Here is an 18,305-nt window from a genome sequence, read left to right as displayed (position 1 = left end):
TAATAACAGGTACTTAATAACACTTGTGGTTGTTTGTTTGATGATTCTAATTTGTTGCAGCCTGCTCACCATATATCTCTTTTACAGGTGCTCTCAATTCTTTTCTCAACCCTAGCTTCAATTCTTCAGAGCCTGTAGTGTTCTATTACATGCAACCATATAGTATTACCTGGGGAATTAAATTAAATTAAATTAAAAGGATGGGTCTTTTTTTTCAGGGAGGATCTTAGGGGAATTGTATGAACTTCATAATTTTGGATATAATCTAACTCACTCTCTTCCTTCTATTCAATTCTTTGCCCATCTCATTGTCCATATACAGCATCTATCCAAGATCTGTGGGTGAACTCTGTAGGCTGGCCATCCAGCTACATATCATAGACTGGATGGTAGGTATTCTTTATCCACTTGGTGTTTCTTCTGTGAATGGTTAGGCCATGTTCTTTGGAGTGGATGTGGATCTTGTTTAGGAGGCTTGGTAGAATTAGCACAATGTCACTCCCAAACACTCCCTGAGTGTTTTACTTGGGAGAAGAATTCTTCCATGATGTTTAGATTTTAGGGTAGATGAATGTCAACCCACTTAGGAACCAAGATGTATTTCATGTTAGTCAGTTTGGATGAAAAGTTATCATGGAATATCATTGTTCATAGAACCTTCCTAACAGTGATTCACATTTCCAGAGTGTATAAATGTTTCTTTACAAAAAGGGTTCTTTTTTCAAAAAATAAATTTTTATTGATGTCTTCCGTTTCCTACATCATCATAGCTTTCTTCAGTATCCCTCCTTCTTCCCTCTCAGAGAGCCACCCTATCATCCCATATAACAACTAGCATTTTTAAAACACAACTGATCAATAGATTGAAAAAGTCTGAAAACACGTGCAATGTCCAGCACTTGTGGCTCTCCCACCTTCACAAAGGGATGGGTTGGGGTGTCCTCTCATATTTCTTCATTTGAGTCCTAGTTGATCTTTATAATTTTGTTAATTCACTTTCGATTTTTTGGTGTGTAATTGTTTTTCAATTTACATTGTTGTGGTTATTATGTGTGTAGTTTTCCTAAATCTACTTACTTCACTCTCTATCATTTCATAGAGAGCTTTCCATGCTTCTCTGAATTCATCACATACATCATTTCTTACAGCACAGTAATACCCCATTACATTCATCACCACAATTTGTTTAGCCATTTCCCAATTGATGGGCGTCTATTTTGTTTCCAATTCTTTGCTATCGTAAAACATGCAGTTACTGATATTTTTCTGTGTATAGGGGCTTTATTCTTATTGATGGCTTCCTTGAAGTATAAATCCAATAATGGAATCTCTGGTTCAAAGAGTATAGACATATTAGTCACTTTATTTGCATAATTCCAAAATGCTTTTCAAAATGGTTGTACCATTTTATAGTTTCACCAACAATGTGTTAGTATACCTATCTTTTCCAACAATTTCAAAATACTGCCATTTTTGGCATCTTTGCCAATTTGCCGGGTATGAGGTTAAATCTCCTGCTTTTTTTGATTTGCATTTCCTATTATTAGTGATTTAGATCATTCTTTCATACAGTTGTGAATACTTTGCAATTCTTCTTTTGAGAACTCTTTGTTTATATCCTTTGACCATTTATCTATTGGTGAACAGCTATTAGTCTTACATCTATTTATGATTTTTTTTTTTTGGTGAGGCAACTGGGTTTAAGTGACTTGCCCAGAGTCACACAGCTAGAAAGTGTTATGTGTCTGAGACCGGATTCAAACTCAGGTCCTCCTAACTCCAAGGCCGGTGCTCTCTCCAATGTGCCACCTAGCTGCCCTATTGATTCTTTATATATCTTGGACACAAACCTTTATTAGAGAAAGGGAATACAAAAATTTTTGCCCATTTTACCATGTGTCTTCTTATCCTTAATGCATTAATCTTGTCTATGTAGAAGCTTTTCAGTTTCAAGCAAAGTTATCTATTGGAAATGCCTCTATTCCTTGTTTGATTAACAATACATCTCTTACCCATAGCTGAAAGAGGTATATGATCTGTTTATTTTCTAATTTTTTTTACAGTATAATTATTTTTTTCTCTTTTTTATTAATTTATTTTGATTTATCAACAATCACTTCCATATGCTTTTGAATTGAAAATTTTTCTCCCCCTTCCTCCCCCCCACCCTCCCCAAGACGGTGCACAGTCTGATATAGGTTTTACATTTACATACCCATTAAACATATTTTCACATTAGTGAAGTTGTAAGTAAAAATTAAAACCAGTAGGAGGAACCATCAGAAAGATGAAACAAAACTCAACAGAAGGTAAAAATAAGTGATAGCAATTCGACTTCCATAGTTCTTTCTTTGGATGTGGACAGCATTTTCCATCCCGAGGCCTCTGGAGATGTCTTTGATCCTCGTAAAGCTGATTAGGGTTCAGTTTAACAATCTTTGTCATTGCATAACGTGGCTCTTATTGTGTACAAAGTCCTCTTGGTTCTGCTCACTTCACTCAGCATCAGACCATATAAGTCTTTGCAGGTTTTTCTGAAGTCAGCCTGTTCATCATTTCTTACAGCACAATAATATTCCATTACAGTCATATACCACAACTTGCTCAGCCATTCCCCATATAGTATAATTATTAATATTAAGGTCAAGTATGCATTTAGAATGTATTGTGGAATATGATGTAAGGTGTCATCCTAAGCCTGATTTCTGCCAGACGGCTTTCCAGTTTTCCCAGCAGTTTTTATGAAATAGGAGTTTTTCCCTTGGTAATTTGTTTCTCACTTTATCAAACACTGGGATATTGAGTTCTATTGTTTCTGATTCTCCCTTGTCTGGTCTGTTTCACTGATCTCTCTCTTTATTCTTTATCCAATAACTGATGGCTTTGATGACTAGTCTGAGGTATGGAAATGCTTTCCCTACTTCGTTATTACTTCTCATTATTTCCCTTGATATTATAGATATTTTAAAATGAACTTTATTATTTTATCAAGTTCTATAAAATATGCCCTTGGTAATTTGATTGGCATAGCATTTAAAGTGTGAATTAACTTCGATAGTATTATCATTTTTATTATACTGACATAGCTTAGGCATGAATATTTCTCCAGGTATTTAAGTTGTTCTTTCTTTCTTTCTTTCTTTCTTTCTTTCTTTCTTTCTTTCTTTCTTTCTTTCTTTCTTTCTTTGTGAGGCAATAGAGTGAAGTGACTTGTTCAGGGTCACACAGCTAGGAAGTGTCAAGTGTCTGAGGGCAGATTTGAACTCAGGTCCTCCTGAATCCAGAGCCAGTGCTCTATCCACTGTGCCACCTAGCTACCCCTGTTCTTTACTCCTTTAAGGAACATTTTGTAATTGTATCTTTGTTACTGAAACTTTATAATTAAATCTGTACAGCTTTTGGATGTTTTTTGGTAAATCGATCCCCAGATATTTTCTGTATTTTGTAGTTATTTGGAATGAGATTTTCCTTTCTATTTTTGCTTCTTGTGTTCTATAATTATTATATGGAAATTCTATCAATTTTGAGGGTTTCCTTTGTAGCCTTCACCTTTGCTGAAGCCGTTAATTATCTTAATTAGTATCTTTTCTAATTCCCTAGGATTTTCCAAGTAAATCATCATATCACCAGCAGATTGGGTTAGTTTTATCTCTTTTAATGCATCTTCATGCCTTTAACTCCTTTCTCTTGTCTTATGGCTCTTGCTAGCATTTCCAGAACTATTTCAACTAATAGTGAGGAGGGTGGGTATCCTTGCTTCATTCCCATTTTATTGGAAAAGGTTCTAGTGTATCCCCATTGTCTATGATGATTGCTTTCGGTTTTAGATAGATGCTTTTTACAATATTAAAAAAGGTCCTTCTATGCTTATATTTTGTAGGGGTTTTAGCATAAAAAGGTGCTATACTTTATCAAAGACTTTCTGCATCTACTAAGATAATCATGTGGTTTTGGATGGTTTTGTTTTTAATATGATTTATTATACTGATACATCAGGGGTTCTTAATGTTTTTTGTGTTGTGGACTCTTTTTGCCAGTTTGGTGAATCCTATCCTTCCTAGATTAATGCTTTTAAATTCATAAAATAAAATGTAGGATTGCAAAACAAATAAAAAATTATATTGTAATATGATTATCAGAATTTTAAAAAAACGGTCAGAGTGAAGAACTCCAGGTTAGAACTTCTGTTCAACAACGCCCTGTGAGGTCAGTAGGGCACTTAAAATTTTCTTCAATTTGCATATGGGAAAACTAGGACTCAGATTAAGTGACTTGCCCGGGGTGACACAGCTAGTAAGTGTCTGAGGCTGGTTTTGAACTCAGGTCTTCCTGACTCCAGGCCCAGCTGTCTATCCACTGTACCACCAGCTACCTAGTATTTGGTACATCCATGAGCATCCATGTCTTCATCTGTCCAATGACAGAGCTGGTCCAGGATGACTCCTGGGTCTCTTACAATTCTAAACTTATATTGTTATGAGAATGTGATTTTTTAAAGCATGATTACATTGTGTATATGTGCATAAAATCAATCAGCCTATCAACTAATATTTACTGAGCACCTTCTCTGTGTCCAGCCCTACACTGAGCCCATTGGGGGACATCGAAGACATAGGAAACATGGCTCTTACCCTCATGGAACTTAGAGTCTAGTTGGGAGACAAGGTGTCTTGCCACCCACACACACACTTAGAAGGAAAATACCAAACATCAGGAGGCAGGAGCCGTGGCACACTCATTGTGACCAAAATCAAAACTAAAACAAACCAGGCACAACAGAACCCACCTGTCAGAAGTCACCAGGGGACATCCCTAGACCATCTAGAACATCGGCCACCTGGCATCCCATCCCTCAGTGATTGCCCAGTAGCAATCCCCATTCACACCTCGATGGCCCATTCCTCAAAGCACAAGAACAAAAGATTCTAAGGCTGGAACCCCTTGCATCCTTTGAAGCACAGCCCAGCCTCCAAGCATTCGAGGCATTTCATGACCCCTACAGTTGGTAATCTCTCTCCCTCTGGAAATTACTTTGTAGGGGCAGCGAGGTGGAGCAGTGGACAGAGCACCAGCCCTGGAGTCAAGAGGACCCAAGTTCAAATTTGGCCTCAGATACTTACTAGCTGTGTGACCCTAGGCAAGTCATTGATCCTGATTGCCAAAAAAGAAAAAAAAAAGAAAGAAATTACTTTTTATGTACTTTGTCTTTGCTTATCAGTATGCATGGGCATCCTCTCCCCCTACCATTGTAAATTCCTTGAGCATAGATTTTTTTGTTTGTTTGTTTGTCTTTATAACACCAGTTCCCAGTTCATTACCTTGCAATTCAGTTGAATAAGCATTTTTAAGGGTCATTATGTGCTAGGAGCAGAGAAAACAAAGACACAATAGACAATCAAGTCTCTGAATAGTCTTATGAGGATGACTATCCCATTTTATAGATGAAGAATCTGAGGTTCAGGGGGTAAAGTAATTTAGTCAGGGTCATACATCTAGGAAGCAGCAGAGCCAAGACTCCAACAAAGATTTGACTCCAATGCTAGCACTCTCTCTACTATCCCACACTTGTTTCTCAAAGAAGAAGGCCTGGCTATATGTATGATTCCCCCAGGCACCCCAGCAGGAGGTGAAGATACAAGCTTTATGAGGTGCCTTCATCACAGCCCAGTCCCGCCCTTCACTCTCCCTTACTTCCACTGCTTGCAACCCCATGGTTTGACCATACAGGTGCCTCCCTGCCCTCATTCCAGGAAAGGTTTAATAGTTAGTTGGTGTTTTGATGCTACACAGCCCTTAAGATGTTATTGCAATTACAGAGGTTCTGTGACTCATTTCCATAAATAATTAACAGTGAGCCATCCATTATAAATTCTTTGGGGATGCTGAATTCTTGATTTATATCTTTCTAGGAGCTTTGCTTGCTAAGTGGTACATAGAACGAAATATGTGTCTCTTCAGCAGTTATGAGAAAAGCTTGGTCAGTATTTCTCAGACAGAGTACTAAAGCTGGAAGGAGCCCGAAAGATTATCTAGACCATTTCTCCAATTTTAAGGATGAGGAAACTGAGACCTAGAGATGGGTGTTGCCTAAGTCATCCCTCTCTTTCCATTATGGAGTGCAATGATTTGCCCAATGACTCACACTAAAGTGGCTCAGCAGGGACCCAAGCCAGGTCTTGATTCCATATCTAATCCTCTTTCTGTTGTAGCAATCTGGTGTTGATAAAAATATAGGCTAGGATGGGGTCAGGCACAGAGCGCTATGTCATGACACTGTAGACCTGGCTCCAGCGGAATATCAGTTGGTATCTTCTATTAACTCCCTGACCCCCTCAACATTTCAGGTGTTCCACTTGACTTCTCTCTCCCCTTAACAACTGTAGCTTGGTTTTTTGGTCTTCTTTTCCCCCTCTGGATCTTCAGATAACTACTGAGTCCTCTATCTGAAGAAAACCTTAGTTCTCCTTCCCCAAACCTAGTACCCAGGCTGACCTGCCTAAGCAGAGTAATGCCAGTAACCCTAACACCACTGAACTGCTCCAAATTTTGGCAGTTTCTTTCATCTGGATACTCATGGGGGCTGGAAGAGTATATTGTTAAATTTTCAGTGGGAACACCTCAGAAATGGCAAATGCTACAAGTCAGGGCTTGATTTATTGTTCTGTTGATTGTCTAGAATTAAGAAAGTGATGGGGAAATGTCAATAATAAAAATTAAACTCAAAACTGTGCTGTGGATACATTTTTTCCTTAGAAAGCCTGTTGAACATTTTCCGGCATCCCCTGAGCACTCCCCTTTATCCAGGCAGATGCCAGCCCCTCCAAGGCTTTAATGAGCAGTTCAGTGGCTCCATGAGTCCAGTGATAACACTAGATACTTTCACTTCTGTAGAAGTTTATGGTTCACAAAGCCCTTTCCTCCCAGCGGTCCCATGAAGTACCTGCCTCGAAGGCAAGTATTATTATCCCCTTTTTATAGAGGAGGAAACGGAGTGATTTGCCCAGGGTCATACAGCAAGACCCAGATTGGCCGCCTTCTGACTTTGATCCTGGCTTCCTTCAAGCCTCAGCTCCAATCTCACCTGCAGGGATGCTATGCTCATCCCCAAAGGCTGATGCCTGCAGCTCTAACATTACCTCCCATCTATCATATATATATATATATATGTGTATATGTGTATGTGTGTGAGGGTGCATACACACATGCATATTTCTTAGGTACATACAAGATATCTATACACGTGTGTTATATGATAGATTAATATATCTATTCTATATGTATACACACACGTGCATGCATGTTTAATTAGGTACATACAAGATGTGGTGAGCTGGACTCCGCTTAACACATCTGTTACACATGTATACACACACACATATTGTCTGTACTTAGTTGTTTACACACTCTCTCCCCCATTAGACTGTAAGTGCAGAGAGAGCGGGGACTACCTTTTGTTTTTCTTTGTTGCTCCAGCACATAACAGCACCTGGCACATAGTAAACTTAATAAACATTGACTGACTAATGGACTGACTCCAGAAGCAGTGCTCATTCCACTAGAGTAGGGTGTGGGTTTAGGGGTTGGAAGACCAACCCCTTCCTTTAGATTCTAAGGCTTAGAAAAAGGGAAGGAAGGGGAGGAAGGGGGAGGGGAGGGCAGAGGAGGAGAGAAGAGGAGAGTGGAAGAAGAAACGGGAGGGGAGGGGAGGAGAGGAGAGGGTTGGAGTTAATCCTTCATTCCTGCATCTGTGCTCTGAGGACCAGTCTTGACAAGTTTAGAAAGCCTCATCACTAGAGAGCTAATTACCAGGTAATGAGTGTTTCTTAGCCACATGAATTCACGAAGGTCACCTACTAAGATATGGAAGGAGCTAAAAAATGTTCATCCCCCTGTAGCTATCCTTGTGATGAACTTCTCTGAACTTAATAATAGTTAGCATTCATATAACTCTTTAAGATTTGCAAAGAACTTCACAAATATACTTTCATTTACCCTCACAACAACACTGGGAGGGAGGGAAGTGTTATTATGATCCCTGCTTTACAGATGAAGAAACTGAGGTATAGAGAAGATAGGTTACTTGCCCAGGGTCACACTGCTAATAGGTGTCTGAGTCTGGATTTGAACTCAGATCTTCTTGACTTTAATGTTCTGTCCACTGCACCAGCCAGCAACCAATTAGGCTAGATCTCAAATGCCCTATACTTGAAGCCCTTCTAGCCTGGTAGACTACTAGACTTTGTGCTCAATTGTGCTTGGCTCCTTGGGGAGCCCGTGGTCATCCCCTCCCCACAATGAGGCTATGTGTTGAGGCTTTGGAGAAGATTTTGGCAGATGCTGAAATAAGAAGGGAGTTGAGATTCATGTATCCTGGCAATAGTTTGTTCAGGTCTTCTTGAGTCTCCATTCTAATGTTCATCTCTCTGCTTTGCCTTTCCTGTATCACAGAAAATCGGCACTTTCTGCCCAAGTGATCATGGTGCCTAGGAATGATCAGGACCCTGACCTCAAATGGTGGAGCCACTGACTCTGAGAGCTCAAACGGACCTGCGAAGAAACCCTAGGATCTTAGCGCTAGAGCTGGAAGGGACCTTGGAGACCATCTAGTACAACTCCACTTCCGATGGTCCAGGGAGGAATGGAGGTCCATAGAGTTTAGTTGAGTGACTTGACTGAAGTCTCCCAAGTAGTAAGTGGCTGGGGTGGGATCTGAACTCAGGTCCTCTGCCTGCAGGTCTAGCATCCTTTCTCCTGCACTATGATGAATTTCTTCTACAACATTCTTTGCTATTGGTGAGCTGGACTCCGCTTAATTGCTCAGGTAATGGAGAATTCCAACAAACCTCCCAAGCAGCCTAGCCTTTGCTGGACAGCTCTAATGATCAGCCAGTTTTCTCACACCCAGCCTGAGTCTGCCTCCAGGCAATTTTCTCCTCTTAATACTACTTCTTGGTTTGGTGCAGTGGGTCAGGGAGTCCCTTAAAAACAGAAACAGGCGATAGCAGAAACTGAGTAAGATTCAATTCAATTCAATGAGCCTCTATTAGAGTGCTAGCTCTGTGCAAGGCATTGTTCTTAGGTGCCAAAGTGGAAAGACAGAAATAACCCGCTGCCTGCCCTCAAGGAGCTTCTGTTCTTCTAGGGAGACACAACATGGACACAGATGAGTAAATACAAAGTATATACACCAATACCAATTTCTTTTTGTCTGTACTTGTGATTTCATTGATGTAGGGAACTTCCTCAGTCACTCAGGTCACAGAAGATCTGTGCCTGAGGCACTGAGAGGTTATTGAGGTTCCCGAAAACCACTGTATTTCAGAAATGGGACTTGAACCCAGGTCTTCCTGCCTCTGAGGACAGGTCTTTGTCCAATATGCGATGCTGTTTCTCATATACAAAATAATTTCAAGAGGGAGAGAGTGTTTACAAAGGAGAGAAGCAGGAAAGGCTCCCATCAGGGAAGCACATGTGGTCCAGACTTGGTAGCCATCTGAGGAGTCTGAACACCGTCTCTTCGTCTCTTCACTGAGTAAATTCTCTCCCCCAGGGACATGGCTGCTAAACCGGGGCTACTCTAGGGATCCAAGAGGAATTAGGAGGAAGTGCATTCCAGATATGGAGGACCACTGTGTCTGGTGACCAGACACAGGTCACCTGAATTCCAGGTGAATTCTAGACATGGAGGACCACCTGTGCAAAAGCACAGAGGAGGGAAGTGAATGGTTACCCCAAACCTGGTAGTATTTCATTACTTTCCCAGCTGTGTCATGTTATTGGCGCATTCTAAGTTGGCCACAGTGAAGCCTCTATTTTGGAGGCAGCTGTGTGATAGTGGACCCAGAGACTGAACTTGGGGTCTAAGCCCTTGGGGATACCATTTATTCCTGTGTGACCTTAAAAAAATGGTTTCCCCTCTCTAAGCCTTAGTTCTCTCCTTGATAAAGTGAGGGGTCAGAGCAGATGAACTCTGTGGTCCCTTCCAACCCTAACACTCCACACTCCTTTTCACATGAAGTGTGCTTATCCCAGCTCTCCTCAAGGCACTATTTATGAAGGTGACTTTTTTTTTTTAACCTAAGTACCATGACGGGTGAAATTTATTTTTGCTCCTATTAAATTTATATTTGCTCTTATTAAATTTCAACTTATTGGTCTCACCTGAAGATGTCTTTCCTAGCCTGGATTCTGACATCCAGTGCATTAGCAAATGCTCCCAGCTCTGTGATCATGCCTGATGATCGTGATATCTCCATCTTCCTTCAAAGCATTAATTATAGGATTATGGATTAAAGCTGGAAGGGACATCAGGGGTCAACCTAGTCCAACTTTCACACTTTACTGTGAAGAGCCCGAGGCCAAGTGGTTTCTCCAAAGCCATAGAAGTAGTAAGCAAGGGGGCCATCTCCAGTTCTTCTGATCTGTATCTGGCCACTGAACCCAGATGGCTCCAGAGGAGAAATCGAGGCTGGTGACTTTGCACAGCCTCCCTCCCTTAAATCCAATTCACTTGCAAGTCATGGTATCATCTTCCTGATGTCATGGTCACTTTCAAGAAGGAAGGACAAACAAGAACAACAGAAGCAGTAAGTGGGCAGAAGCAAAGATTAGAACCCAGCTCCTTTGACTCCAAATCTCACACCCCAAGAAGAATGTTTAATGTTCAACAGTGTTATGTACGGTCAAGTACAGAGTCCAAAGGCATAATACTAGGCTCTCCATGTTGACAACAATTCCTCACTTTAAGAGAGACTGTATGATGTAGGAGGTGGAATGCTGGATGGAGGAATATAGATTGAGAATTGAGAAGGCCCTTACAGATCACTCAATCCAATCCCTTTATTTTACACATAAGGAAACTGAGGTGCAAAGTAACTAGACAATTTGTCTGAGGAGTCCATGGCCAAGCTAGGATTTGAATTTAGGTCCCATGACATCAAGCTTAGCATCATGTGCGTGATATTTCTCTGCCTCCTCAGCATCAGGAAAGACCCTGATTTGAATCTCAATTCAGGTGTGACAGCTGCATAATCTTGGGCAAGTCATTCTTTCCATGTTTAGGCTGGACTAGACACCACTGAAGGCCCTTCCGATTCTCAAATTCTGTCATTAGCAGATTTCACTTCTCTAGGTGTCAGTTTCCTCATCTACAAAATGGGGTTCATAACACAACACCTAGCTCACCCAGTTGCTATGAGAAAAGCACTTTTCAAATCTTAAAACACTATATCAATATGAATTGTGGTTATTATTCATTATTACTCTTTGGATCTGCTCTTTTAACTAGTTTCAAATCTACATAAATATATATGGAGAGAGAGAAAGAGAGAGAGAGAGCGCGCGTTTTAAGATTTGCAAAGCGTTTTATAAATATCTCATTTTTTCCTCACAATAACCCTTGTTGGTATGTGCTATTATCATCCTCATTTTACAGTTGAGGAAACTGAGGCAAGCAGAGGTTAAGTAATGTGCCTAGATTCACATGGTCAGTGTCTGAGATGGGACTTCAAGTTAGAGTTTCTTATTCCAGGTCCAGCCTTCTGTCCACTGCACTGCCTAGCTTCCTCATGGGAAGTTATGTCTGGTCTAGAGATTCTTGAAGTGGGATCCTTGAGGCCTGGAGTCAGGAAGACCTGAATTCAAATCCACCCTCAGACACTTATTAGCTGTGTGACCCCAGGTTAGTTACTTAATCTCTATTTGCTTCAACTTCCTCATCCGTAAAATGGGGTTAATAATAATATTTCCCAGGGTTGTAGTGAGGATAAAATGAGATAATATTTGTAAAACATTTAGCACAAGCATTTAGCACATTGGTGCACAGAAGTTAGCTATTAATAATATTTTTATAATTGTATTTCAATATAATTGGTTTCCTTGGTAATCCTGTATATTTCGTGTACTTAAAAACGTGATTCTGAGGAGACCATAGACCTCACCAGACTGCCAAAGGGGACTCTGACCCCCAAAAGGTTAAGAACTCTTGGTCTAGAGCCCTCTGAAATCTAAATCCATCATCTTTAAAACGTTTCTCTTCATTTCAGGATGCGTAAAGGAAAAGGAAGCAAGAATGGTGTGGTCTGATGTGTTCCTAGTGAATCCAAGTTGGCCCCCAGTTTACAGTCATGGCTTACTTTGCCACCATTTCTTAGATCAGTCTGTCCCATGACTACCAGGAGAAATACGAGGGAGGGAAGGAGGGACTAGTGCCCGGAGGAGTCTACTTTTAACTAGCCAGGGTAAGATGGGGCAAGGCCCTAGTGACATCTGATAGGATTAACATAAAAGAGGAAGAATTTCCATCCTGAAAGTTAACATTTTAGAAAAGTTGTGGTGAGTAACTGGAAAGGAAACATTGGGGCGGCAGGGATTTGGACTTGTGGTTTCATCAACATGAGGAAGTCCTAGTGTAGAAACTGCCTCCATTGTTCTGGATGGGCAGCTTGCCAGTGATGCACAGTTTTAGAGAATTGCTTACGGAACTGAGAGTTAAATGACATTCTCTTGCTTGTTATACACAGCTAGTACCTGTGAAAAGCAGGGCTTGAGCCCAGGGCTTTCGTTTCTAGCACCTGTCCTTTACGCAGCTTTTAGATTTTGGACGAGACCTGTAATTTCGTTGGTAAAGGGGACCTCCTACCAACCAATGCAAATTAGCACATTCTCCAGAGCACGCCTCTCCACATTAGAATGTGAGCTCCCTGAGAACAGAGACTACCTTAGCTATTTATATCCTCAGAGCTTGAGCAGTGCTTTGCATATAATAAGCACTTAATAAATGCTCTATTCATTCATTCATTCATTCAGTCATTCATTCAGTCAGTCAGTCAGTCAGTCATTTATAGAAAGCATCTTGAGTGGAACTTGAGGCCAGGTCTTCCTGACTCCAATATCTATCATTGCTCTCTATACATTATGCCACATTATGTAACTTGAGAGCTAGCTATCTGTCACAGTGAAAATGTCTCACTGTTACTGAATCTGTTTTACTGAGGTCAGCAACCATGTGGTACAATGGAAATGGTGATGGGTTTAGAGTCAGAGGACCCTGGGACCTTCCTCTAGGTTTAGAGGCCAGTTCCAAATTCTGGAGAGGTGCTCTTTTCCCAACAGTTAGCAGCAAATGCTTCCTGAGGGAATAACTTTGTGATCAGTTACATCTGCATTACTAAAAAGGGAAAGCAAAACCCAATGCACAACGATGTATACGTCAAAGGGGGTTATTGAAGGATGCACGTTACAGCTAGCTGGTTCACCAATAAAAATCGAGCCAAAGCACCTGTTTCCAAATGAGGGGTGTACTCCTGTGCCTGTTGTCTGGAGGAGAAACCCAGGCTGGATTGTTTCCAATAACTAACTCAAAGTCAGTGCTATTGGCAGGTGGTATTCTCCTCTGCTGGGGCACTAACAGATGGCCTGAGAATGACCTTGACAAAACCTAACGGCATTTTTTAAGAATGGCAACAAGTGGGAAAGTCTTCTTCAAAAGTTACAAAAAGGAAAAAAAAATTGCATTGAACTTTTGGCACGTAGATTTTTGAGTCGATCAGCTGTTATGTGTCAAAGAAAACTCTTCACTCTTAACGTGCAAGCAGAAAGTCCTACCTCACATACACATCAGATTGACAAAATTAACAAAAAGGGAAATGGCAAATGTCGGCAGGGCTTTGGTAAAACAGGCACATAAATGAGCTGTGAATTGGTCCAGACATTCCGGAATTCTGAAATTTGGGACTGTGCCCCCAAAGTTACTAAACTGAATGTCTGTTGACCTAAAAATACCATTACTAGGTCCATAAGCCAAAGAGATCAAAGAAAGAGGGAAAGGACCCAGATATACAAGGATACACTGCTCTGCAGCGGCAAAGAACTAGAAACTAAGGCAGTGCCCATCAACTGGGGAACTGATAGAAGTGTTATGGCATATGAATGTAGTTAAATATTATGTTATAAGAAGGGACGAAAGGGATGGTTTCAGAGGAAACTGAGGCAGAGTGAAGTGAGCAGGAGAATATGTATACAATTACAACACAGTGAAGATTAATGACTGTGAAAGACTTGGGAATTCTGATCAATTCAATGGTCACCCATGATTCCAGAGGGCTGGTGGTGAGAAGCAGGGTACCCTGCTCTTGATGGAGAGAGGATGGGCTCAGGATATAGAATGAGACATCCATTCTTTGGACAACGGTGAATGTAGGAATTCATTTTGCTTGATTGTGCATATTTGTTACAAGAGTCTTGTCTCTCTTTTCAGCGGGAGGGAGAGAAAATAAATTTTTGTTAATTGAAAATAATAAAATTAAGTTAAAAAAACATGCAAGCAAAGAGTCAGTGTGATATAGCAAACTGAGAATTGACCTTAAAACCAGGAAGACTTAGATTCAAGCTCTGCTTTTGACACATCCTGGCTGTGTGACCTTGGGCAGATCACTAGACCTCTCAAGCACCTCTTTAAGATTCTAAGTGTCAGAGAAGGTGCCAAACTGTATCGGTGGAGTGAGTTTTCCTATCTAGAAGGTCCCTGTACTAATGACATCAGAGGTCCAGTCCCTGTCCCTATTCCTTTGTAAACGAAAAGGATTACAGTAAACTTTATATAACACCAAAGTTTCCCCTGCTTAGAAAAAAAGTCTCTTAAAATGAGAATTGCCCATTCAGTTTCAGTACATATAATTGTTGCTGTCGAGTCGTTTTCAGTTGTGTCCTATCTCTTCAGATTCTATTTGGGGTTTTCTTGGCAAAGTAAGTGGAGTGGTTTGCCATTTCCTTCTCCAGCTCATTTTACAGGTGAGGAAACTGAGGCAAACAGGGTAAAGTGACTTGCTCAGGGTCACACAGCTCCCAAGTGTCTGAGGCCTGATTTGAACTCAGGAATAATATGTCATCATAACAACAACAATAATAACGATAATGATCATAATGTCTTGGTCTGTCATTTGGCCTCATTTCCGCAAGTAGACATTAATACATCAATAGCAGCTCGAACCCTGAGATGGGTCATAGCAGATACAATGAGGTGCTAGATGTTGAAGAAAGGTCTCCTAAACAGGACCTGTAGCTAGGAAAATGCGTGACTCAGTTTCCCCCTCTGTTAAATGAGGGGGTTGGACAAGATCGCCCCTAAGGTCTCTTTCAGCTCTATGATGTAATCATTTCAACTCTCTGAGCCTCAGTTGTGTCATCTGAAATTTAGGGCTAATTAATAGTAAGAAAATCTTAAACTTAATTACAAGTAGGCCTGTAGAGCATGACTACTTGCCTCACAATTATGCTGTGCAAGTGAATGTTGCTGCAGTCGGGGTTGGATCAATTACTCAATGGAACTGAAGTTGAATATAAATAATCACTCAATTACAACTACGTGGCCTGCTCCCATGTGGGTATTGAAAAACAAAATTTGAATTCCCTTAGTCAAGGGTGTGGATAGGGAGGAGATAAGAACCTGTGGAAGGAGTACCTTCACATTTGTGGATGGAAACTCTTGCTCCCAGGATCATGGGATATCAAGGTCAAAGTGACCTTAGAAGAAAGGGAATCACCAAATATCAAAGCTGGAAGACATCTCAGAGCCCAGCTCTGATCTGAACAAGAATCTCTGATACCAACCCCCCGATAAGTGGTCCTCCAGGCTTTGCTGGAAGAATCCTGATGACGGGGAGCTCATTACCTTGCTAGGCAGCCCACACTGTTTGTGGATGGCTCTCTTAGGAGGTTTTCCCATACACTGAATTTAAATCTGCCTCTGAAACTTCAGATGCTGCTCTTGGTTCTGCCCTCCAAGGCCAAGTAGAACAAATCTGATCCCTCTTACACAGGGCAGCCCTTCAAATATTTGAAGACAGTTATCATGCATCCCCCCCCCAAAAAAAATCTTCTCTTCTCCAAAGTAAACATCCCCAGGCCTTCTAACTTAGGGTTCCTAACCTGGGGTCTGTGAGCTTGGTTTTTCTAAAAACTATTTTGATAACTGTATGTAGAATAACTGGTTTCCTCTGTAATTCTATGCGTTTTATTGTATGCATTTAAAAGCAATATTTTGGAGAAGGGGCCCATAGACTTCACCAGAATACCAAGAAACCTCTGCTGTGATTCATGTATGGAAAGATCTCAACACCCTTCGCCACTGTAATTACTCTTTTCCATTCATTCTCTACCTAAAAAGGAGTCCCCAGAAGTTATCACAAACCTCCTGACGTGATCTGACAAGGGCAGAATACAGTGGGGTTCTAACCTCTCCAGATCAGCTTAGCACAGTTCCTGGCACACAGTAGGTACTCAGTAAACGTTTAGTGATTTATGAGGATATAATGCCACTGGGATGTATCCTAAGATTGAATGAGCTTGTGTGGCTGCTATGACCTCATATGGAACTTGTAGTCCACTAAGACTCCTGGATCTTTTTCACATACACAGTTTTCTAACCATGCTCTTCACCCCTATCTTGCACTTGTGAAGCTGATTTTTTTGAACCCAAGTAAATCAATCTCTTTTCAATTTTATCGGATTAGATTTGGCCCACCAATTTAGTTGGATGAGACAAATTTAGGTCCTGATTCTGTTGTCTAATATGTTAGCTATCTCCCCCATCACTGTGTTATCCCCAAATTTGGTAAGCATGACATTTTACGGCTTCATCCAAGTCTCTAGTGGAGTGCCCCAGGGACAGATTTCTGGGGCACTCCATTAGAGAATTCCTTTACGTTAATGTTGTCTTATTAATGACTACTCCACTCATTTAAACAAATCATGCAGATGCTGTCAAAGGCTCTGGATAGCTCCAAATCTTGGAGCCTCTGATCTAGTCCGGTGGTTCCCACACTGTTTCATATGAAGGTCCCCTTTGCACATTAGTAAATGGAGCACACGCTCATACCAAGGAGCTGTGGTCTTGCTTGCCTTTTCCACTCGTCACTTCTGTGACTTGTCAGACCCAAGTATCCCTCCCTGGCTGCCTCTCCCCTCTGTCGTTTCTCCCATTAACATATAAGCTTTGTTTGTATCTGTATCTTCAGTGCTTGGTAAAGTGCTAGGTCTACAGTAAGGGCCTACTACATTATTTTTCATTCTTTCATTCATTCCCACTAGATATGTTTTTTCTGAGTTAAATGAAGATCAAATGATCAGGCATGGGGTGCGTATGGGTCTGTGGACCCCTTTCAGTAGCTCTGCACCCCCTTCCCCAAAGGGATTCTGCGCTTACAGGTTGGCAAGCACTCACCCAATCAAACCCCTTCACTTCGAAAATGAGGAAACTGAGGCCCAGGAAGGGGAGGTTCCTTGACTGGAGCTTGGCCCTGAGACCGGCTCCTCTGACTCAGATGATTTTCTCCACTGCTCCTTCATGCCTTCTTTGCTGTCAGAGCAGAACTGCTCTCTACACTTACTGCCCACTGGGTTGGCAAAACTGACTCAGGTGTCCAAGTGTCCCTGAAAAAAGAGGGCTGTTCTTGTAATGGTGCAGCAGTTTCATCCCCTCTCTCTCTCTCTCTCTCTCTCTCTCTCTCTCTCTCTCTCTCTCTCTCTCTCTCTCTCTCTCTCTCTCCCTCTCTCTCTCTCTCTCTCTCCCTCTCCGTCTCTCTCTCTCTCTGTCTCTCTCTCTTCTTTCTGTCTCTGTCTGTCTCTCTCTTCCCTCTCTATCTTTTTCGCCAAGTGCCAAACAGTATCCCCCAACCTTATCTCAGGAGACAAGGGAAGAAACACGAAGTCTCTGCTCTCAAATAGCTTATTTGGGAGAAAGGCTTCCAGATGTGTTACAGTATAATAAAAATAAAAGGGGGTATTAGTAAGGGCTGAGGTCACACAGCCTCATGGAAAGGGCAATAGATTTGGAGTCAAAGGATCTGGGTTCAAATCCTGTCTCTACTACTGACTGCTCTCTTGCCTCTCCAAAGGACTTTCTCAACCATACCCCCCCTCCCCATTGCTCTTTTCAGTCTCCTTTTCTGTGTCTTGTCTTCCCTCATTCTTTCCATCTGTGTAGTTAGGGCTTAGCACAGTTCCTGGCATATAGTCAATGCTTAGTAAATGTTTCTTGATTTTTTTTTATCTCATTGGATTCTCGAAATAATCCGAGGAAGGAGGTGCTATATTACCTCCATTTTACAGATGAGGAAACTGAGACAAATAGCAGTTAAATGACTAGGGTCATATAGCTAGTAAGTGTCTGAGGCTGAATTTGAATTCAGGTCGTCCTACCTCTCTATCTCAGATTCCTTTAGCTCTAAATCGGTGATCCCATGATGGGAAGATGCTAAGTCTTTTTCCTTCTCCACGTCTCAGTTTCCCCATCTATAGAATGGCAG

General features: G+C 41.3%; 1 protein-coding gene across 1 annotated transcript in view; it reads left to right on the top strand.

Annotated features, from left to right (window-relative positions):
• PSTPIP1 (proline-serine-threonine phosphatase interacting protein 1) overlaps positions 1 to 18,305 on the top strand; it is a 101,043-nt gene that overhangs the window by 24,215 nt on the left and 58,523 nt on the right. The window lies entirely within an intron of this gene.

Source organism: Phascolarctos cinereus, unplaced genomic scaffold (genome assembly GCF_003287225.1).
Source record: "Phascolarctos cinereus isolate Bilbo 61053 unplaced genomic scaffold, phaCin_HiC Scaffold_3;HRSCAF=262, whole genome shotgun sequence".
NCBI classification, from domain to species: domain Eukaryota; kingdom Metazoa; phylum Chordata; class Mammalia; order Diprotodontia; family Phascolarctidae; genus Phascolarctos; species Phascolarctos cinereus.
Note: the sequence above shows the minus strand (reverse complement) of the source record. Positions and strands in the feature narration are given on the sequence as shown.